Source organism: Juglans microcarpa x Juglans regia, chromosome 1D, assembly GCF_004785595.1.
Source record: "Juglans microcarpa x Juglans regia isolate MS1-56 chromosome 1D, Jm3101_v1.0, whole genome shotgun sequence".
In the NCBI taxonomy this organism is placed as follows: domain Eukaryota; kingdom Viridiplantae; phylum Streptophyta; class Magnoliopsida; order Fagales; family Juglandaceae; genus Juglans; species Juglans microcarpa x Juglans regia.
The window spans coordinates 31,662,042-31,686,957 of record NC_054594.1 but is presented as its reverse complement, the minus strand read 5'-3'; the positions used below and the strand labels follow the sequence as shown (position 1 = coordinate 31,686,957).

General features: G+C 37.0%; 2 long non-coding RNA genes across 2 annotated transcripts in view; one reads left to right on the top strand and one right to left on the bottom strand.

The window, feature by feature from the left end:
* The first annotated feature begins 2,620 nt into the window (after nucleotides 1-2,620).
* On the top strand, nucleotides 2,621-18,644 carry LOC121240523. The gene is made up of 3 exons (XR_005935555.1): nucleotides 2,621-2,630; nucleotides 7,388-7,394; nucleotides 18,468-18,644. It is a non-coding gene; the product is annotated as an uncharacterized LOC121240523 (long non-coding RNA).
* Nucleotides 18,290-24,916, bottom strand: part of LOC121240529 — a 19,203-nt gene continuing 12,576 nt past the window's right edge. Inside the window, exon 3 of the long non-coding RNA XR_005935556.1 lies at nucleotides 18,290-18,441. This is a non-coding gene — a long non-coding RNA (uncharacterized LOC121240529). The remainder of the gene's footprint in view (nucleotides 18,442-24,916) is intronic.

The following is a 24,916-nucleotide window of genomic DNA, read 5'->3' as shown; positions in this document are numbered from 1 at the left end:
TGCTCATCAATGTACCCAGTGTATTATCACATATATTCTTCTCTATGTGCATTATATCCAAATTATGTCGTAGCATACGAACAATACGGCAAGTAAAAAAAAATATTATATATAGTAGATAACATTATATATAGTGTATATATAATACTATGTATATAGTATAGTATAGTATATAAAATATTATATTTATATAATACACTATATTCTATATATATGGTATATATTATAATATATACTATAAAATGTAATATTTTATATTATATAATAACTATATATAATATACATTATATATATAATACTAGTATATATATATAATACTAGTATATAGTATATATATAATAATATAATATTCGATTAAGTTCGGGATATGTTATGGTATACATTATAATATATAACATATATTAATAATAAATAATGTATTTTTGGGAATTAAATCGTCAAATGTTCGAACGTTTCGCGTATATAAGTGCAAATTTGAAACGAGAAACGTCATTCATTCTCAGAACTAAGCCGTTATCTCTCCACCATTGCATGCCACCGTCAAACCGTAGCCTCCGCCGTCAAACCCCACCACAACCGTCACATAAGGTAGGCATCCTTCTTTTGTCCTCTTATATGTTTTTTTTTTTTTTATTTAATAGAATTTTGTGTAAACCGAACGTTAGTAGTGACCAGATTTTTAACTCCATTTTTCGGCCTTCACGGGTTGCTATTGGCCGAATGGTCACCGTAGAAAAGTTTCTTGGAGTGTATACTTCATTTCTACGATGACATTTGGCCACTTAGACATGTGGTACATGATTTTCGATAATTCTGTGTTGAAACGTTCAAACATTTTGACAGAATGTTTGAATGTATGACGTTACAATTGTATAGCCCTTCCACGTTCGAACGTATCTTTTCTACATTCAAACATTACTTTTCGACACATTTACATTTGAGCGTTTAATGTTAACGTTTGAACATACAAATTTTTAATTTATTCGTTGTTTTACTATCCACATTGTAGAAGTCAATAATTTATGTTCAAACGTAAGAAACATATGTTCGAACTAAAAACATACGTTTGAAAGTAAAAAACATTTGTTTGAACGTAAAAAACATACGTTTAAACGTAAAAAAATATATGTTTGAACGTAAATTATTGATGTTCGAACGTAAAAACCATACGGTCAAACTGGAAGGCATAACGTTCGAATGGAACACATTTCAAAATTCTTATCCGTTATGCCCTTAACGTTCAAATGTGTATATTATATTATGGTCGAACGTTAATATAATTTTTATCTAAATAACATGCATCTTTCTTTAGATAAAACATTTGAGCATATATTATATTATGTTCGAACTTTAATGCAGAGCAGTAGAAAATTAATATGAAAGATGCATCAATAGTACTAATAATTTGTTTTCTTTCTCTATTTTCATGATATGGTTCATCCTTTGCATACCAGGAAACAGGGGAGGGAAGGAGACATTGAGGACATGCTCGGATAGGGGCTTGTACTGCTAAGGTGGAGGAAGAAGTCCTAATCAATGAGTTCGACAAGCTCAGATGGGAGTAGACAAATCTTAGAGATGTGTTCATCAGTAGAGGCTGGAGACATATCTGCACATTGAGAGAAAATGTATGCTCATCAATGTTTCGGGAGTTCTATATGGGGTGTGCTTCATGTCTTAAGACACATCATCTTACACCGTGACTGTATGCAGTGTGTCATTTGAGATTTCACCTGATGTGATCGCGGAGCTCCTCGGGATTCGTTGTAACACCCCATATCTTAGTGTATTTTTATTGAAGGATTTATTATTATTAATTCAAAAAATTGTTCTCTTGTTTTAAAATTATCGTATATTTTTAAATGGTTTATTTTATGATTTTTAAATTGTGAAAATTAATTTGTTATATTTTCTTAATATTTATTATTGTGATGCATTTAAATTGCTCTTTATTTTAAATTAATTAATTGTTGGATTTAATTATTTTATCTTCATTTTATCATTACGTTTAAATTATTTTATTTAACTTACTGTTTTGAAATTATTTTCGTTGGATCATTTTTGTGACCCAAGATGTGAGGATTGGACCTCATTTCTTTCCCTTTACTTTACTTTTTCTCTTTTTCTTTTTCCTTTCTTTTCTTTCTCCCCTTTTCTTTTTTCTTTCCTCTGCTTTTCCCCCAGCACGCGCGACAGCCTCTCCCCTCTTCCCCATGTGTCCGCATCGCCTCTGCCAGCCCATCGCCTCTGCCAGCTTACCACCACAGCTTCCCCTCCCGCCGGTCATCATCCCCCACGAAGCTCGGCGCCTATCTCGCCGGCGTTCTCCTCCACGCACGGCTTGAAGCCGCGGCGTTCCTTGAGCTCGAACGCCGCCGTCGCGCCACCTTCGGCCACCATTTCTTCACCACTTCATCCTCGACCTTATAGCAACCCAACACACCCATCCTTGGCTCCGATCTACCACCGGTGAAGCACATTCATCCACAATTTCATTTTCGGCATTTTTTGCCTAAAACCGCCCTCTACGCCGCCGCCCACGGAAAACCACCACCACCTCTAGCTTCACCGACATCCCTAAGCCCTACTCTATCAATTTCGGGTCTTGGTTTGTCTCCGTTCAAAAATGGGTATTTGAGACCCACGGCCACAGTGCATTTTGCACTGTTCTGTAGCTATGTTGCCACTTTTTACAGCTCCATGATCCTTCAAAAATTATAATATAGCGCTGTAAGTATTTCTCCAAAGAACTATCGTGATTTAAATATATTTTTGCACTAACTCATATTATTGTGATCTGGTTGAACATGCCGGACTGAGTCCGAGGAGTTCGGGAGTCAGATGGATTGTGGACGGAGTTGTTGTGTGTTTGGTTTGCATTGTCGGTTGTTGGTATGTGTTGTTCATGTACATGGCATATTGCACGCATGATCATCATATTTGTAAATGAAACTGAGTTTTCGTGTACATATATTCATATTCATGTGTTTATTGAAAACTGGGTTTTCAAGCGTTTATTTGAAAATTAGATTTTCATATGAAATGATTCTGAGTGTGTTTGAAATGACTGGATTGACTCGTTGAGAAAAAGGAAAAGAGACTGTCGGGATGGTGGTAAAGTCCCGCCTGCGATTCCTGCCTACGGTGCACGCGGTAGGAATGGTGGTTGTGTCCCACCTACGGTGCACGCTGTAGGGATGGTGGTATCGCCTACAATGCTCTGATAAGTATTTATTGTGTGGAAAGGAACTGTAAGGATGGTGGTTATGTCTCGCCTGTGATTCCCACCTACGGTGCACGCGGTAGGGATGGTGGTAAGCAGGGACGGTGGTAAAGTCCCGCCTGGGATTCCAGCGTACAGTGTCCGATAAATGGTTTGTTTTGTGTGAATCATTTTCTGGGAAAATGACAGACTATATTTTTGGGCCAAAATTAGATTTTGGCGTGTGTTGAAAATAATCATTTTTCTGGAAAAAATGGTATTTTATGGCTAAGTGTATTTGTCATATGAATGCATATTGGTTGCATTAATATGTTTTTATCCTGAGAGTTGTTTGGTTTTGACTTACCTGTGGTACCATTTTATGGTATCAGAGATTTTGATGCAGATGTGGATGACGAGCCTTAAGCTTGGCTTCGTTGGCGGAGTGATCTGGGATTACTCCTGTTTATCGAGATTCGCTTTATCAATTATTTATGTATTTGTCGTGTAATATATTTTGGGATGATTGTATAACTTTTTAAGGATAATTTTTTATGAATATTTGTATTTAAAATTCTGGTACTTAGTTGACTTATTTATAATATCCGCTGCGACTTTTATTGTGCACTTTTGCATGTTGCACACACTTGAGCACATTTCGTTGGAATGTGTGACCGTGCTGTGGCCATCCTGACGTCACAATTCCCGTGTTTTTTATACATGGGAGTCAGGGCGTCACAGGTGGTATCAGAGCAGTTCGTCTCTGGGTAAATCCACATGTCCCTTAGGTGGAGTACTAGAAAATTTTAAATTGTGATTTGAAATTATTTTGTTGAAAGTATATTATTTTAATTGCTTTATTTATTTTATTTTATTGTATGTTACTTTCTTTGTTTATTTATTTATGTTACTTTATTTTGTTTAACTATGTTATTTTATGATAGGCTATTTTATTTGTCTCTATTATTTATTTGTGTACTACTTCAATTGTTTTATTATTTTGTCTTATGATATTTTATTGTTGGTTTTATTCTATTTTATTTCATTTTGTATTGTTGTATTTTAATTTATTTTGCTATAGTTGTATTTTAATTTGCTGAGTTGAAAGTGGGGTTAAGGGTTACGCTATGGCAGGAAGATGATACGATCGTGAATGCTATTGTTAGGTATAAATATTGAGTGTAGTAGGCTTGAACTTTTATCAACTTAGTTTGCTTTTGTAATTTTGAGGCATGAAGGGAACGGTTTGGTTGGGTGATCTCTTTGGGAAGTAGGATAATTGAGATTTTAGATTTCGTGAAGATATGGCTGGAAGTTTTAGAATGGGAGGTTGTAAGTTCAACAAGTTTCAAGGTTAGATTTATGATAAGTTCATCTAAGGTTTGTGGCTCTATAGTTTTTAGGAAATAAGTTTATTGGATTTAAGGTGGTAGCTTCAACAAGCAATTAAGGGATTACTTAGATTAGAAGTTTTCAATCTTGCCGACCTTGATAAGCAATTTGATAATATTTAGGGTTTTAGAATTTACAAGTTTTATAAGGTGAATGTTTTAGATTTAAGGTCATTGATCTTGAAGATTTCGGGAAATGATTTTTATCTGGGTTAAGGTTTTGGAATTGCAGAATTAAAATAGGATTGATGAGAGTTGAGTTACTGATATGAGAATTTTTTTCAGGAGAGAATTTCTTTGGAGATGGAAGGTAATGATCTAGTTTGTGTATTTTCTGAGGATTGAGGATGTTGATCTAGTTCGGAAAATGATTTCTTTTAGCTCGAGGTTATAGTGACAGGATAAGGATTTAATCCATATTAATTTTAAGGATAAAAGATGGTGTAGATTTAGGAAATGATTCTTGTTGACTTTGAGGATATAGGTCCAGGTGATGGAAATGGTAGTGATGGACCACTTGCACGTTTGGAACATTTGATTTTGACTAAGGGAGCATGAGATCGATGCGTAGTAATTATGAGTGTGTATGCATTTCGGAGAGTTCAAGTCCTAGTCTCATTTTGGTTTGGAAGAAGTGGTTTTGGTAGGTGCTGAAGAGGAGTCGACACAATAGTAGTAATTCAAGAAACCTTGGCTTGCAGTTTTTTTTTTTTTTTTTGGTGAGTTGATAGAAGTGTATAGTCGAAGTGGGTTACTCAATGGAATGATGGTTGGGAATAATTTTGTGATTACCTTCAGGACTTAATTGTGACTTAAGGTCACATAGGAATTTAAATTTTGAGGCTATACTTTCTTTGGAGATTGAGCATCCAGTTGGTTGAATGAAGGACATTGTTGTTTAACTTGAAGGGAGAGTGATGGGTCGTCATGTAAGGTGTATGATAAGATTTTGGAAGTTGAAGCTTAGGCATCAACGGTGGATAGCATAATCAAATATGTGAGTTAATAAAGCACTAGGATCCTTGGGGGTGCTTTGCAATGGCTTTTGGTGGGTTGAAGATTTGAAAAATATGGCTTGACTTGAGGTTTAATAGTGATGTGCTATTGAATGAACTAGTTGTGTTAATGCTAGCTTATAGGAGTAGAAATAGGTGGGCGAGTTACCAAGATGGTTTCGATAATGTTTTGGTGAAGTCAATGATGGTTCGTAGTGAGTTTAGTCACCGCTAGATTGGATGTTATTCAGAATGTAGGTGATAAGCTTTTGGGTTTAGGTTGTCGGGTAGAAGTTTTTAGGCGCTCATATTGGTTGGCTGGGTTGGAATCGAACTTTTTAAGGTATGTTCCTTGTCTTAGACGAGATGGGCGTATTTTGGGGTGATGTTACTTATTTGCAATTTAGGATGTTGAAATTGATTGATATTGGTTTTCTATCTCTGATAATGGATGTATTTTGTGGAATATTGATTTTGTTTAAGGTAACAGGAGTTAATTGAGGAATATGAGTGATAACTCGTAGTTTTAGGGAAAATAGTATTTTTTACCAAATTATGATAAGAGTTTTTCATTAATAGGTATGGAGTCATCTTGTACTCGATGGTGTTAGTTTTATGAGGACATAAATTTTATGCATGTGGCGAATTATCAGAGTGCGCAGTAGAAGCGTGATATTTGTGGTTGTAGTTAGGAGTTCGGATTTTACACTAATCTTGAGGAATTAGTGGTAACTTGAATTTTTTGAGACAATACGTATAGTTGAAGATTAATCATTTGGTTGTGCAAAATTTGTTATTGATGATTAACTTTGGAAGTGTCCATTAGGTTACCAAAGGTAGAATACAATGAAGGATTATAAATTATAGCATAGGAGTCGATTGAGGTTAGCACAAATTATTGTACGGAGCTATTAATCATTGGAATTTATTGGATGTTGTATTAAGGTTCTTGAGGAAATGAGATTTTGGATAACATAGCCACCCTAGGAATACTGGACGTGAGATGCCATTGGAAGTCTAATGTGAGTATGATGGAATTGCCTATGGGAGTAGACTTGAGAGAACATTACTTACGCCTATTAGGGCGTTGGTGATGGTATGTTGTCTCAAGCATGTTCTGGTTGTATCTTGTATCCTGCTTTAGCGTGAATTATGACCTTACAAATTTCAAGGACGAATTTTTTTTTTTACTGGGGGATGATGTAACACCCCGTATTTTAGTATATTTTTATTGAAAGATTTATTATTATTAATTTAAAAATTTATTCTCTTGTTTTAAAATTATCAGATATTTTTAAATGGTTTATTTTATGATCTTTAAATTGTGAAAATTAATTTGTTATATTTTCTTAATATTTATTATTGTGATCCATTTAAATTGTTCTTTATTTTAAATTAATTGATTGTTGGATTTAATTATTTTATCTTTATTTTATCATTACGTTTAAATTATTTTATTTAACTTACTGTTTTGAAATTATTTTCGTTGGATCATTTTTGTGACCCAATATGTAAGGATTGGATCTCATTTCTTTCCCCTTACTTTTCTTTTTCTCTTTTTGCTTTCCCTTTCTTTTCTTTCTCCCCTTTTCTTTTTTCTTTCCACTGCTTTTCCCCCAGCGCGCACAACAGCCTCTCTCCTCTTCCCCGTGAATTCGCGTCGCCTCTCCCAGCCCATCGCCGCCGCGCCGCCATGGCCCTCACCGCCCACCACCACAACTTCCCCTCCCGTCGGTCATCATCCCTCACCAAGCTAGGCCCCTATCTCACCGGCATTCTCCTCCACGCACGGCTTGAAGCCGCGGCGTTCCTTGAGCTCGCGCGCCGCCGTCGCGCCACCTCCAGCCACAATTTCTTCACCACTTCATCCTCGACCTCATAGCAACCCGACGCACCCATCCTTGGCTCCGATCTACCACCGGTGAAGCACATTCATCCACAATTTCATTTTCGGCATTTTTTGCCTAAAACCACCCTCTACGCCGCCACCCTCGGCAAACCACCACCACCACTAGCTTTACCGCCATCCCTAAGCCCTACCCTATCAATTTCGGGTCTTGATTTGTCTCCGTTCAAAAATAGGTATTTGAGACCCACGGCCACAACGCATTTTGCACTATTCTGCAGCTGTGTTGCCACTTCTTGCAGCTCCGTGATCCTTCAGAAATTATAATATAGCGCTGTAAGTATTTCTCGAAAGAACTATCATGATTTAAATATATTTTTGCACTAACTCATATTATTGTGATCTAGTTGGACATGCCGGACTGAGTCCAAGAAGTTCGGGGGTCGGTTGGATTGTGGACGGAGTTGTTGTATGTTTGGTTTGCATTGTTGGTCGTTGGTATGTGTTTTTCATGTACATGGCATATTGCACGCATGATCGTGTTTGTAAATGAAACTGGGTTTTCGTGTACATATATTCATGTTCATGTGTTTATTGAAAACTGAGCTTTCAGGATTTTGTTTAAAAATTGGATTTTCATGTGAAATGATTCTAAGTGTGTTTGAAACGACCGGATTGACTGGTTTGAGAAAAAGGAAAAGAGACTGTAGGGATGGTGGTAGAGTCCCACCTGCGATTCCCTGCTACGGTGCACGCGGTAGAGATGGTGGTAAGCAGGGTTGGTGGTTGTGTCCCGCCTATGATTCTCGCTTATGGTGCACGCGGTAGGGATGGTGGTAAGCAGGGGTGGTGGTTGTGTCCTGCCTGTGATTCCGGCCTACGGTGCATGCGGTAGGGATGGTGGTATAGTCATGCCTGTGATTCCCGTCTGCAGTGCTCTAACAAGTATTTATTATGTGGAAAGGAACTGTAGGGATGGTGGTAGAGTCCCGCCTGTGATTTCTGCCTACGGTGCACGCGGTAGGGATGGTGGTAAGCAGTGATGGTGGTTGTGTCCCGCCTGTGATTCCCGCCTACGGTGCACGCGGTAGGGATGGTGGTAAGCAGGAACGGTGGTAGAGTCTCGCCTGCGATTCCCACCTACAGTGTCCGATAAATGGTTTGTTTTGTGTGAATCATTTTCGGAGAAAATGGCAGACTATATTTTTGGGCCAAAATGGAATTTTGGTATGTGTTGGGAATAATCATTTTTCTGAGAAAAATGGTATTTTATGGCTAAGTGTATTTTGTCATATGAATGCATGTTGGTTGCTTAATATGTTTTTATCTCGAGAGTTGTTTGGTTTATACTTACCTGTGGTACCATTTTATGGTATCGCAGATTTTGATGCAGATGTGAATGACGAGCCTTAAGCTTGGCTCCGTTGGCGGAGTGATATGGGATTACTCCTGTTTATTGAGATTCGCTTTATCAATTATTTATATATTTGTCTTGTAATATATTTTAGGATGACTGTATAACTTTTTAAGGATAATTTATTTTGAATATTTGTATTTAAAATTCTGGTACTTAGTTGACTTATTTATAATATTCGCTGCGACTTTTATTGTACACTTTTGCATGTTGCACACACTTGAGCACATTTTGTTGGAATGCGTGACCGTGCTGTCGCCATATTGATGTCACGATTCCCATATTTTTTGTACGTGGGAGTCGGGGCGTCACATTCGTCGAGTAGTTGAGACATCGGTTGCAGCTGACTCTCAGACTGGCAACACAACCGCCGTTCACACATCTACATTTGCACACGGCACACTAGATGCAGATGTAGGCACTTCTGCATCATCTACTAGCCCAACTGGGCCAGTAGACGTTGCCAGCGATGCAGACCGGTCAGAGGTTGAGGGTACTGACCGTGAGGTTCAGGATGATGATCGAGACGAGGATTTCTACATCCTCATCGAGAGAGATTGCACGCAGATCGAGAGGAAGAACACCTTCAACTAAATACATCTGCTACATTTTATCCGCATGTTGCAACTTATTGTTGGAACAAACCTGGATCCTATGGCAGATATGACCACATTTAGTTAGACTTAAGCACTTTTTTTTTTGTACGAGTGGCACGTAAAGATTCCAACGATTTGCCACTGTGCATCTTTGAGAGGATCCGTTACGAGGTGAGCATCGTCTTTATGGACAATCTCTCATACGATGTCATCATCAGCCGTCTATTACTTGCTCGGAAAGTGCCACTCTAGCCGGAGGAACGGGTCACAAATCAGATGAGCCCCCTCGTTATGAGCACGCATCGATGTAGCATTGGATAGGCGAGGGGGTACTCTCGACGTCAGCCACCCCTATAGCAGATCTAGCTCCTCCGACGTAATTCGAGCCCAGTGTGGGGAGTAGTAGTCCGTAGCCAACGAGTACATCTGCGGTAGATGCACGGCCTGCTTGGGTTGATGCGGCGATCTCACAATTGACTGCACATATCGATGAATAGATTGTGGTTGTAGAGGAGCCTGTTGCCGAGATAGCCCATCGTGTATGTATCCTCAATGAGAATGTTGATAGCTTAACTGAGGAGATATGAAGTACAAATTTCTTGAACAGCGCATTCGGCTGAGTGTTGTTTACGAAATTCTATCATATTTTGTATTTTACTTTTAATATATGTAAGGAACAATGTTATTTAATATATGTATCATTTTTTAATTTCAATTCTCAATCTTAATTTTTAATGTTAGATTTTTCAACTTTAATACTAAATCACTGCACTTCAAATATATATAAATATAAATATATATTTATACATGTATATACATATAAATATATAATTTTATATTTTATAAATTGTGTGTATAAATATATATTACAACTTTTTAGACTTGTTCACAAATTATGTATTATAAAAACCATATCATTTTTAAATTAGAGTCATATTTAATTTAAATTTACAATTAACGTTCAAACATTACTTACTAAAGTTCGAACGTTGACACCAAAACATTTCATGTTCGCACGTAGGTAGCTACAATGTTCGAACATATATGTGACGTTTGAACGTAAATTTACTCTCCATTCGAACGTAACAAAAAACTCATCTGTCTTTAGTGACGGTTTCCAAAAACTGTCACAGAAAATACTTTTTAGTGACAGTTTGTGGATTGTCACAATTTCTCAACCATCACTAAAAAACACTTATGTGTAGTGTGTCATTAGATAATTGGAGATTATTTATTGTATTTCACTTGTAAACCTATTATCTAATGCCACATCATGGGATGATGAGAGGATGATAAGAAAATGGATGATGAATATATTTTTTTTAAATTTAATACAACTAAAATATCTGTAAAAAAAAAAAAAAAAAAAGGACATATATAAGGAGCACGCACGAGGTTAATTAAGGACTATAACGTACGCGCGTCTATAAATCTACTGTCCAGATCTATCATAATTAATTATGCTCCGAAGAAAATCATTACAAGATTAATATATAAAGAAAATTACCAGAATTACAGGAATCGACATATATATTATTCTTCTTAAAGACTGAAAATGTGATTTTTCGGTACTAGTCCACTATCTCATGAACTCTCATATATATATATTCTGCATCACAGTCCACTTTCAAAGGAAGTGTCCAAAATATCACCATATATACATGCATCTTTGAATAGAATCACCAAAAGGCGTGGAGGTCCTGAGGAGCCCCCGGTTCTTTAATTTATCCGAATTCGATCTGTCCTACGTTATGATCTGTTGCATGCGCTTTTGAGGTGGCAAGCTAATCAAGTAGCTAGATCATGATCACTTGCAGTGAGTTCTATATAAGGAGGTATTATTAGAGATAGTATTGTATCTGTTATGTTTATGTTATTTCTGTTTTTAGTAAGTTACATTTTTAGTAACAGAGTTATGTTAGTTCTATTACTTAGGTATTTAAAAAATTAAAATATTTCTTTCCCGCCTATTATACATTGTATATAAAGCATTTCCGCTTTGATGTATCAACATAAGTTTGAAGTAATACAGAATTGATTTTGATGCTCTGCATCTTCTGTTATGTTTCTGTTTTTCTTTGTCTGATTGCATTCTTACAACAGTCTATCTAATTAACAGGGTTCCTTCTCCTTTGTTAGCAAACAAAACACCATATGAATTACTTTTCAAAAAACCACCCTCATATTCTCACCTTAAAGTGATTGGTTCTCTTTATTATGCATCTACACTAGCTCATAATCGATCTAAATTTGCTCTTTGAGCTAGAAGGTGTATTTTCATTGGCTATCCTCTTGCTATCAAAGGATACAAACTCTATGACCTTGATAGTCATAATGTTTTTGTATCTCGAAATGTTGTTTTCATGAACACATCTTTCCTTTTAAGTCACTAAATCAAATCTCATTGCCTTACCACAATCTTCTCTTGTCTTTCCTACACTTATTCTTGATCAACATGTTTCTTTTCCATCCATTCTAGTGAGTTCATCTCTATCTAACTCTACAGAACCTACCCACTCAGAATCCACTGTAACGCCCCACACCCGAGTGGGTTGGAGAATTATTACATGTCACTTATAAACATATCTCCCAACACATCTAAAAATCTTGAAAGACTTCATAAGCAAAAACCAATCTCATATCCTCTAAATAAACACATTATAAACTCCACAAAATCATTATTGCAATAATAATAAACCAAGGGGTCTACAATCTCCCGATAGTCATAACATACCAAACTAATAAATCCATAAGTCCTACTAAACCAAAAACATAATTAAATGTATAAGACATCAGAAATCATTCTTTTAGTGGTAGTACCCTAGGGTACTCGACATCATCTCCTCAGCTTAATCATGCTCATAATTCCTAATCTAGGTCCTCAGTTGGACTCTCCACATCATCTGAAAATATTATGAAGATAAGGGAGTGAGTTAGTAAGCAGAAGACGTATGCTAGCGTGCAAGCATGAGCATTTACAAAGTACAGCACGTAGAACAAAATATTTTTCAGAGTTATCATGCAGAACAAAACATGTTTTCAAAAGTAACAGAGCGACGGTTTTAAGACAAGTAAAACCCAGAGTACTCTGGCATAACATAACCTGAGCATCATCATCACATCAAAACAGAGCATCTCACAAAGCATAGACCATGTTTCATCCCTGTGATAGGGTTGTGCTAACCCCGGTGGCCAAACGAGGCAGAGACAGAGGTGAAATCTTTCATTTTTTATTCTCAGAGCCCCGAGTATGCACACAGGAAATACTACAATAAAATCACTTTATTTCTAAAGTGGGTGCACTCGGAGACAGAGAAGTTGGTACCAACCCAAATAGAGCAGAACAGAGCATAACAAAGCAGAGCAGAGTAGAGGCAGAGTCAGATACAAATCAGTACACCATGCCAAAGGTTTTCAGATGCCATATCAAAATAAAACAAAGTACCAAAACATAATCATATCATTCTTACATACTGAAATCAAAAGTCAGACCATCTTTCTAAATTAGTGCACAATTTTTTAGATTCTCAATATCGCTTAGAGACAACATGACAAAATTTAGCTCATGTCTACACAATGCATGTCAGAAATATTTTTTTTTTTACACAGATTTCGTGAGTAATGCAAATAAGCGACCGAGGTTGGTTTTTCCTAAATTCTCATTTCATCACAAAAATATGCAAAGTTTTGAGAAAGTCAACCTCAGTCTCAATAATTCGTGTAAAGCCTAGCATAGGAACCCGACTTACTTGACTCCTACAACGTATATCTATGCCCTAAATTCGGCTTCTAATAATCTCGTCACCTATCGATAGAAAACAAATATACACTAAGTGTTAAATGACTATTGCCACAACTTCGATTTAAATAATTAAAACCCATAATCCCAAACCATATTACAGCAAAATAACTCAACTAAAACAGTCATATAAAAATCTGGACAGCTCACACTTCAACCCAAAATACAAAATACCAATTTTGATATTAACCAATACACCCACCAAAGTCAACGTCAAACACAAATAATCAATATATCATCCTCACTTCAATAGCCCCTAACTCTAAGCAACCACCAACAACTCAACCAAAACAGCAATAATGTAACTCCAAATAATTTAACCTCCACTTCATCGGTTGTATAAAAATCCAAATAGTACAAAAAAGCCACTACTCAGGCCTGAGTATCCATTTGATTTATTGCACGTCCAACCCAATAATCCAAAATTCAAAGACCATTCCAACACAAGGTGTTTGCTTACACACAAAAATGCCTAGAGAACCCACGGACTACATATTTCAGATATTTTATTGGAGTGAAATAAACTAACTTGAAGTGAATGTGTGTGCGTGTGTGAGAAACAGAGAATAAGGATGGCCTATCGGCGAATGCTAGTGTCTCCAGTGATGGGCTTCGATGGTTACAAAGAAAAAAAATTCAGGGACCCACGAAAACGCAGTACCAACAATCACAAAGCAAAAAGAATCTGCAAGTGATGAGAAAGAGAGGGTCGGTTGAGAGGGTTGCAGTTCAAAGTCTTAAGTGAAGAATGAATGAGAGGGAGAGAGAGAGAGAGAGAGAGAGAGAGAGATACTTGAAGACAAGGAATACCATGCGAGAGAGGAAGAGGAGATGAGTCTGTAGAGAGAACTAAAGATTTGAGGAGAATAACTAACCACAAGGGAAGAATAACCTGCGATGTAGAGAGAATAGGATTAGAGGAGCAGTTTTCGGTAAAAACAAAGGAGAGGAAGAGAAAATGGGGGAAACCGTCGAGGGGTGGGGGAAGGAAAAGGAAGGGAAAGACTAACCTGCTAAACGGTGACGTTTTAGGGGTCTTTGGGCTGGGCTTCAGTTGTCTGGGCCACGGGCCTGGGCCTCACATCCACTCATTCAGAATCCACCCATTGAGAATCCACCCCTATAATACCTATTCATACAAAATCAACTCATACAGAACCTGTTCCTAATCAATCCACGCCTTTACAAGATCATTCTCCTCCTAGAAGATCTTTTCAAGTACATAAACCACCTGGTTATTTGCAAGATTTTTATTGCCATTTGACATCCTCACAGGCTTGCTCTTCTTCATCTTCAACTGGGAGTTCTAGTTCTTTATCAGGTAAGCAATATCCACTTTCTCATTTCATTGGTTATTCTCATTTGTCATCTAAACACAAAGCTTCACCTTAGCTCTTTCAACTTTTGTTGAACCCAAGTTTTATCATCAAGCTGTCAAAATTCCTCATTGGAGAATTGCTATGGCTAAAGAAATTTAAGCCTTAGAAAACAATAACACTTGGACATTAACTAACATTCCCCATGGAAAGAGCCCAATTGGATGCAAATGGGTTTATAAAGTAAAACTGAAATCTGATGGGACACTCGAGAGGTATAAAGCAAGATTGGTTGTTAAGGGTTTTACACAACAAGGAGTGGATTACTTTAATACTTTTGTCCAGTTGCCAAATGGTCACTGTCAAGTGTCTTCTCTCCATATTAGCTTCCAAAGGTTGGTATCTAATTCAATTGGATGTCAACAATGCCTTCCTTCATGGAGATTTGTTAGAAGAAGTTCACTTATCCTTGCCTCTCGATTTTGGTGATAAAAGTGATACAAGAGTTTGTAAGTTAAACAAATCCTTGTATGGTTTAAAGCAAGTTTCAAGATAATGGTTTGCTAAGTTCTCTTCAACCATTCTTGATATTGGTTTTGAACAATCCAAAACTGATTACTTTCTTTTTACACGACTGTAAGGCACCAGTTTCTGGTGCCCAATAAGGGAACTCGGTTTTGGAAGTCTATTGTCTGTAGTATCTTGTATGTTCTTAATAATTCTAAATGGATTGTTCATGAGGGTAACGTTTCTTTCTGGTATGATAATTGGGATGAGGTTGGTCCCCTTAAGGATCATTACTTGGTTACTGATCAACCTATGATTAAGATTAAAGAGTTTCACATTGAAAATGGTTGGGATATTCCTTCTTTGGAGAGGCTTGTTGGTCAAAACAAAGCTGCTGAGTTGTATCATTTCTTGGCTAGGTGTAAAGATGGGTAGGATGTTTTAATCTGGATTGAGGAGAATGATGGGAATTTTTCTACAAAAAGTGCTTTGGATCTTATAAGGGTCCGAACGTCTTCTCTCCAGTGGGCACCTTGGATTTGACATGATATTCTCCCTAAGAAAATCTCTATTATGATGTGGAAAGCTTTAAATAACTGTTTATGTGTGAATCAAAAGATTAAAATGGCTAGGATTCCATTGGATTCGAAATGTAATTGTTGTTTGTCAGGTCATAGTGAGGATCTTAATCATATTCTTTGCACTGGGGATTTTGCTAGGAAAATTTGGTGCCTAGCTTCGGTTCAGTTGGGGGTGCATATGGGTGTTTTACGTACCTGGCAAGAGCAAATCAACTTTTGGTTTTGTCGTGCTGGTAAGCCGTCTCAGGTTCAAACTATTTTTGGTATTCTCCCATCCATTGTCTCTTGGAAGTTATGGGATCGATGTTGTAACGCAAGATATGATGGTAATCTGGACACTATTGAGTCAATTAGGCATGCTATTAAGAACTTGATACGCAAAATCATGCAACTGGCCATGAATTCCTCGAGGCTTCTTAACCAGGATGTTGTTATTTTAAATAGGTTGGATATTTCGGTCAATTTACCAAGGGTGAAACAGGTATTTGTGGTGAAGTGGACTCCTCCCTTGCAGGGTCGGGTAAAGCTTAATATTGATGGTAGTAGTTTGGGAAACCCTAGGCAAGCTAGTCCTTTGGGGGGGGGGGGGTTGTTGTCATCCGTGATGACAGTGGTAAGATGTGTGTAGCTTTCTCGATTTTCTTAGGTCAGAGATCCAATAATTTTGCTGAATTGAGAGGTTTATTAGAAGGGGTAAAGAGATGTTGTAATCTTGGTTTCTATCAGGTTGACATTGAGACTGATTCTCAGATTCTAGTTAATTGGATCATAAAGGGTGATTTGGTATCTCAAGGATTTTTGGGAGGAGTTTCAGTTTGCCTTGATAGGTTGGACTACAGAGTGAATCATATTTATCGTGAAAGGAATGTTGTTGCTAATTAACTTGCTAAACAAGGAGCTGGAGGTTTAAACATGGATTGGTTTGCAGATCGAGTTCCTTTGACTAGTACTTAATAAGCCTTCTTCGCATAGATCAACTTGTTTTTCCCAATTTGCAGATCTCGCCATGAGGTATTGTTCTTTTCGGTTTGTTTAACTTGCTTATTAACTATTATGCTTGTGTTAATGTCTTGTTTCTGCAGGTTTCTTTATTTGTTTTCTTTTGTTTTGTCTATTGTAAGTTTCACTATATGTAATTTGGTTTGGCGTCTTATGTTTTTTATGTCTGGTTTTTGGTCCTTTTTGTTTATAAATATCTGTAACCCCCAGGTGTCTTTGTTGTTTATGAATAACTAGATTTGATATTTTTCTAGGGAAGTGATTTGATTTTCATAATTGTTAAATTAAGAAACTTGATTTTCATAAATGAGGGCTATCAATAAAATTGGAGTACCGTCCTCTTTTTTTTTAAAAAAAAAGAAAAGTCTTGGTCATTATGAAAATTAAGTCTCTTAATTTAACAATTATGAAAATCAAATCACTTCCCTAGAATAACATCAAATGAAGTTCTTGATTTAATATTATCTCTAATATCCGCTCAAACTTAACGGGGGACAACTTTGAACATAGCTGTGATATTGAAGCTGTGACTTACAATTGGAACATCAAATATGAAATTGTGGCTAACAATGGGTAATTGATAATAGGCCAAAAGCTAGCGATGAGCTAAATATGACAAAAAATAAAGTTAGGACTTCAAACAATTAATACCTAAAACAGACCAAAAAGAACTTAAACTTCTTAAATAGGAGAAAGGGCCGAAAAGAACTTAACGTCTTATAATAAAGAGATAAGTAATTGTGATAACGTTTTTCATCCTAACAACTATTTTTGGTAAATAAAATTTAATACAACTAAAAGATCTGTAAAAAGAAAAAGAAAAAAGACATATATAAGAAGCACGTACGAGGATAATCACAAGATTAATATAAATAAAGAAAATTACCAGAATTACAAGAATCGACATGGCAATAATACTATAATATATGAAGTAAAATATACACGATTATTAATTAAATTCAGGATGCCTCCAATGATTATTGGGATAAATCGAATAACAATGCAAGGATAGATATGAATGGAGTATCCCGAAAGGTAAGGATCGAGGTGAACAAAGAACGTGCATCCGCCAATTAAAAACTATTTATTATTCTTCTTAAAGACTGAAAATGTGATTTTCCGGTACTAGTCCACTATCTCATGAACTCTCATATATATATATATATATTCTGCATCACAGTCCACTTTCAAAGGAAGTGTCCAAAATATCACCATATATGCATGCATCTTTGAATAGAATCACCAAAAGGCGTGGAGGTCCTGAGGAGCCCCCGGTTCTTTAATTTATCCGGATTCGATCTGTCCTACGTTATAATCTGTTGCATAAGCTTTTGAGGTTGCAAGCTAATCAAGTAGCTAGATCATGATCACTTGCAGTGAGTTCTATATAAGGAGGTATATATGGCCTTTAACCTTTAATACCAGAAAACCTAGAAAGCTAACTGATTTGCACATATACATTATACAGATCGTATTAACCTATTTTCTTAATTTAGCAGCACATATGGCACCTCGGGCAGATTATCGTCACCTTTTGAAGGTTGCGTTGGAAGGCTTCGATATGATAGACGATTTCCATGGCCGGCCTAGGATCAGGCCAGCCGGCGGCAATCAACAAGTACTTCTTAAGGTGAATTATCCGGTATTAAAGCCAGACCAGCCTGTCATCATCAACAGCGACGAGGCAGCCAAGATCTATGGTGGGATAATCGTTAGGGAACATTACATCGGAAAAGAAAACCGTGGCTTTGCTCACTACAAGAAATAAGGCTATTTCTAGTGATCAAAGTTGCCGCTATTAAGTAATTCCGGCTAAAAAAGTTTCCCAATAATTCGTGCTAGCTGGGCTTCATTAGTACTAGTGGCGCCTTATCTTTCTTGTATATATAGTTTGTGTATAAACTTCATGTACTAATTAAGCATGCATGTCCTCCTTCTCTTGTATCACTCATCGTATCTTGCTTTTCAGTGATAATATAAATACTTACGTTGTGTCAACAATTTCTATTAGTCACAAAAAATAGCTTTCCACGTTAATGCTATAAAAAGAAATAGAAAAACTGAAAATAGACTAAAGTGTTCGGTCTATTAGTCTGTGATCCCAAAGCCTAATATATATATATATATATATATATATATATATTCATGAAGAGTCGCATTATTAATTTGGTGTTTGCATGATCAGTAGACCCAAAATTGGGTTACTTGAAGAAGCAACAACGATTGAGCGATGTGCTTTAATTTATCTTTTCCCAATAAATAGATCATATGTTATATTTCAAAAACACAATTTATATAGCAAAGAACTTTGAAATAGGTAACATAGTATGGTAATATAATAATATATATATATATATATATATAATAATTCATATATATCTTTTACCATTACTAGTATTGACTATTGAGTTTTTAATGTTAAAATATCACGAGAAATCGACTAAGGTACAAACTAGCAACATTTAATTAGCAGGTAAAAACTACAAAAGTGATGAGATCCCTGCAAGCAGGGGTGGGAGCAAAAAGTAGGGTTTGTATGGTCGTCGAAGTTGGGCGGGAGGCGCAGAAAAAAAGTACATACTATAACTGACAAAGCAAAAAGTCAGACCTTTTATTCTGAGTGTAACGAATGAACATGGCCATATATATCTCCGACATAGTTAATTAAAGCTATCAATGATTGTTAAATTAATCTCAATTCATCTCAAACTAATCATTAATAAGACATATTACTTTTTTAACTTTTTATAAAAAATTTAAACTCGTCTCAACCTACTACATATATTTAAAGTCATCTCAACTCAGATTACCTTAACGTCCAACTACAGCCTTAGTACCCATTGCATTTTGTTTCCCTCAGTCTTGTCATAAAGAACATATTTTATGACAATATTAACGATAATTAGCACATCCCTAAGCAACTTTTTGGCAGTCCATTGTGAGAGTCTTGGAAGCATATAGTTCACCATGATAGCGAGGAATCAGAACAAAACTTATTCGTTTACACAAACTTTACCCATGTTACCCACCCAAATATAATATATATGTTCGGAATATCCAAATGATTGGGCGAAAATACTAAGAGAAATGCTTCCACTTTTTCCTCACAATAATGCAATAACTAAGCCTTTTATCTTGCCACCTTAACAAAGTTCCTCACTCTATATCTATGATGAAGAATATTTTGTTCGTCATCAACTTCTGATCATTTTTTTTTAAGGAAAATTAAAAAAACATGTACACATGATTATGATCATTGTTGATATCGTGTTTCGCGTGTCTGGGCCACTCGGGCTCTTCCTTGCAAGGAGGAGAATGGGGAGCTCGGGGGCCGTGGTACCATCGACGCTTAAGTCTGTTTAAGGCTGAAGAAGGAGAAGGGAGTATAGAGGCAAGAATGACGTAGCAAACAGTATTCAAGAATGAGGTAACCCTCTCTCCCCCCTCCCCCCCAAGGGCAAAGAGAGGGGTATTTATACCGGACCGGGGTGGACGCCAAGGTGATAGCGATTGGTGCGCTGCCCTGTACTGTGATTGCATGTTCCTGCCGAACCTTGCTCCACCATTGTTGGCCCCCAGGTTGGTGCTTTGTAGCTCCCCTATGGCGTGCTTGCCTCTGTTTCATTTAATGGGCATGGCCTCGGCTATGTTAAGGGCAAGGAGATCCCTAAAGGTTAGCCAGCCTTGGTCGCCAGATTCCCTAGTGGCTATGTTAAAGGCGAGGAGATCCTATGTCAGTTTATGTTGTTTACCGCACCCTTTTGTCAGAACATCTGACTCCACATTTCTTATCCGGAACTTCTTGGGTCAGGCCGTTCCATCCCAGGTCCTGGGCGCTGGCTTGGCCTGGTATTCATCCCAGCACTGTCCTTAGGGATTTCTCCCCTCACAGTACCTCGTGAATTCTTAGCACACCTGTGCGGTGAGAATTTTTAACAGATCACGCATATACACCATTAATGCACGTAAATTTCTGCGACCTGCCATCTCCTCGGCTTCCCAAACGTAGGATCCTAAAGCGCCAACAATGCCTTGTGCCACCAATTCATGCGTGCTGGCCATGCTCTAGCCCATTACTCTTGCTTCTTAATTGTATTATTCCCCTTGGCTTCCCGACGCACTGGGGTCTTGACACATCCCAATATCGTTATTTCCTGGTCGACATGCTCTGTATGATCTCGCGACTCCTAGTCTTCTCAAGCTGTTCATGCATCCATTTGGAGGTCGTTGACATCATCCTATCTGTTCATTAGCCCTTCTCCACAGTCATGCCTCTTCGTCTTCTGAGCCACTGTCGTTTCACCGTCCGTAAAGACCAACCATTGGCTACTTCCCATTTAAGTCCCCATTTCTTCACATCTCTCCGTTATTTCCATTTCGTTGCTCCTTTCCCATAAATCCTCTCACCCTCCTTCCTTCTTGGATTCCCCTAGGCCCTTTGTTTTCTTCCTACGTTCCCCTAACCCTTCCAATGGCTGCTTCGAGTGACCATGAAGGCAGGCTTCGATCCTTCCCCGAGAGGAATTGGGTGTCATTCTTCACCAGTGATGACCTTCGAGCATGGAGGCGATCTTACAACGTTCCCTTGGAAGCAGTTATGGAGATCCCTGGTCGCCGTGTCTCGACAGTGGATGTGGAGGGGATGGCCACACGGGTTGCTTTGTTTCCGTTGATGTTCTCCAATGGGCTGCCACTGCAAGGGAGAGGAAAGAGAGGGGACCTAGAGAGAAGCGAGACAGCCTCATTTCAATGAGCAGGGAGGGTTTCTTGGATCCTCTTTCTCATTTCGATTATGAAAAATGCGTAGAGCCAACAACAAATAATACACAGAAGAAAAAGAAGAAAAATCAAAACGAAAACATAGAGAGAGAGAGAGAGAGAGGTTGAAGATGAATGGGCAGGGGTATATATACCAAAGAAAGGTGGAAAAACTTGAGAGGGAATATGAATCAAGAAGGGAATGGAGTCAAAAGGCACAGAGAAACGACCATTGCTACTCTGCACGCGATCGCGAGAATTGTGAATCGGCACCTTGCGAGCAGTGTGTGTGTTTGAGATTCCTATCTAAAGAAAGAGCCCAGAGGCAACCGCCATAACAAAGATTGAATACAATGATGAATTTCCTCCAAATCAATAAACATATCAGTATTTTTCCTAAAACATCAGCAATTACATTCGTATTCCTCTGTGTTTCCCATACAATTGATCAAATCTATTGAGCATCAGTCTTATACCTAAGAGGAGCATTCCTATGCTGTTTTAGTAGGCTTCAGAACCTTGGATGGTCTTGACAAATTTGAGAGCTTCTCCCTCTAGAACCACATTCCTTAACTCCAAATTAGTGCAAAAAATAGTGGCCACAACATTACCCTCCCAATCACACACTATGACCCCCAACCTCTACCTTGTAGTGAACTCTATCAACCGCAGCATCCCAATTGATTTTAAAGACATCTTTTGCAAGAGTATCCTAGCAATCATTTTGTGATATGGATGTTGCAGCCTTGTTTGTAACCTTTTGATCTAGCTCTTTGAGATCATGCAAGAGTTAGGTCTGATTCATTATCATGCTCTTCTGAATCTTTCCCATACATTGCCCCCAAATGTCTCTAATTGAAATACATTCCCATAAATCATGCTCAGCTGATTCGAGTTCATGTAAGCAAAAAGGGCAATTTGGATTATCAACTACCTTCTTCTTGAACAAATTTAACTTGGTGGGAAGTGCATTAAGGCAAGCTCTTCATAAGAAAATCTTTCTTGCATTTGGAACTACCAGCTTCCATGTCTCAGTTCAACTTTCTTTATTTGTGTTGTTGTTGGATGATATTCAATATTTGGTAAGTATTTAAGCTTAAGCACTCGTTGCTGCTAGTGAGTCTAGGGTTTGCAACAGTTTCCAACATTGCTTTGCCAACATTATAATGTTAAAATTTTCAAGATTTCTAACTCCTAGACCTCCTATTGATTTTGCCTTTCCCGATTGATCCCATTTAACCCAATGAATCTTTCTTTCATTCTCTTTGTGGCCCCGACTAGTAACTTTGCATGATTTTGTTAACCTCCTGAAACAAAATTTTTGGAAGTCAGAAGACTAGCTCCATACAGTAGATTGGAAGAGTTTGTATAACTGATTTAAGCAAAATCTCGCAATTCCCAGCTTGTGAAATGAACATCTTCCAATTACTAATCTTGTTCCTCACCTTATCCATAATTAATGCCCCTAAAAGACTTTGAGTGAATCTTCCAACAAGTGCAAGTAGGCCTAGATACTTTTCATAAGATTCAGTAATCTAAATCATGTAATCTAATTCTTTTTCTTTCAAGATGATATAATTTTGTAAGAATCATGATCCAAACTTATACCAAAAAGGTAATTTTGTTTCCATAAAATTTCTCTCTTTTTTACTTTTTTTCTTTTTACCTTTCAAATCAAATATAATTAAAGGAGATATATTAACCGATAAGGTGATCAAGACAGCATTTATTGTTGTGTTTATATCTACTATATTATAATAAGTTGCTGTCTAACTGTGAATAGTAACTTTTGTTTATTTTTCCGTTAACTTTTTTTGTTTTTTCCGTTAAGTCTTATTTAACCAAAAGACCCTTAAAACTTTTAACCATTTGACGTGTAGCTCTCTTGTAGAATTTAATGAAGGATTTCTTTTACCAAAAGGTCCTTAAGACCCTTGGTCACTTGACAAATAGCTCCCTTATAGAATTTAATAAAGGATCATATTTTACCAAAAAGCCCTTAATAGCCTTGTAGCAGACATAAATTGACGTCTTTTTTTCATGTCATTTTTGTTCTGACAATATATCCATTTTCCTTTCTTCTTGTTTCAATTTTTTGAAAAAAAAATTAATAATATTTTATTATTATATAGAGAGTAAATAGATAATCTAATATACATGCAGACCAATGCTCATACTTTGCTGAAATTTAGATTTTTTTATCTTTATTTTTTGTCTTTTTTTAACCTTGTATTTTTTTCTCCTAGACAAATAAGTTACTGACCTTTTTACCTTTTTATTTTATTTAAATCATTATGTCAGGTGTATCCCTGAGCTAACACACCCGGGGCCGTTCCCTAGTATATATATATATATATATATATATATATATATATATATATATATTGCTAACCCCATAAGGAGATATTAATTATATGTTGTTATAAAAACAAAAAAATTGAAGGAGGAAAAATGCTCAAAGCAACTATATTCGGCTTCGTTTGGAACTATAACTCATCTCAACTCATCTTAACTCATCATTACAACTTTTTTAAATCTCAATACAAAATATAATAAACAATTCAAATTTCTCAAATTCTAAAATAATAATAATATTAAAAAATAATATTCTAACAATATTTTATTATCTCAACTCAACTCACTCTAACATCCAAACGCAACATCAGATTCTCAATAAATAGTTGATTTGGGTCAAGTATGCTGTTTGTGTTTGGCTTTGACCGGAAAGAATAAACATCGATCGACTTATCCTGCCACCTCTTCTCCTTACCTGCAACTTTAGAAAAAGAGTAATTCTATTCTTAGGTCCTTATGTCTCCAACACCACACACCTGAGTGAGGTGGATTTCTTTTAATTATTTTTTAAAAACGTGTGTTTTACTTGTTGAAACCCCCTTGCGTTTTACACTCCCCCACCCCTCCCAAAAAAAATCCCGAATCATCCCAGGTGACCCATTCAAATTTTTTCTCCTGCCCAGCAGAACCTTTCACCCGCATCGTTCATAGGCGACTAAGAGGTTCTCTCTCTTTCTCTCTTGCACTGTATAGATCTATATCTTTGGGTTTTCTCAAATATCTTCTACAAACGTGCTTTTGTAGACTTATAAAGGGGAAATGCTCAAGTCCCCGTACACTACACCAAGGCTTTGGTAGGCTAAGAGCAGGACAGTTTTCCAAGACTCATTTTGAAATGCAGTAGATAATGTCAATCCAATTACAATTCAAGTACTCTGTTGTTATGAAAATTACGGATGTTTGTGGATTACTAAAATTGTTCGTCCAAATTACAAGCTAATTTGCTGTAGAAGAATAAGAGGAAAAAAAAAAGAAAGGGGAAAGAAAGGAGGAAAAAAAAAGAAAGGGGAAAGAAAGGAGGATAGTGCGAGAGAGAGAACCTCATAATCGTCTGTGAAGGATGCGGGTGAAAGGTTCTGCAGGGGAGGGGAAAAAATTTTAATGGGTCACCTGGCCTGGGGTAATTCGGGATTTTTTTTTTTTTTTTGGAGGGGAGG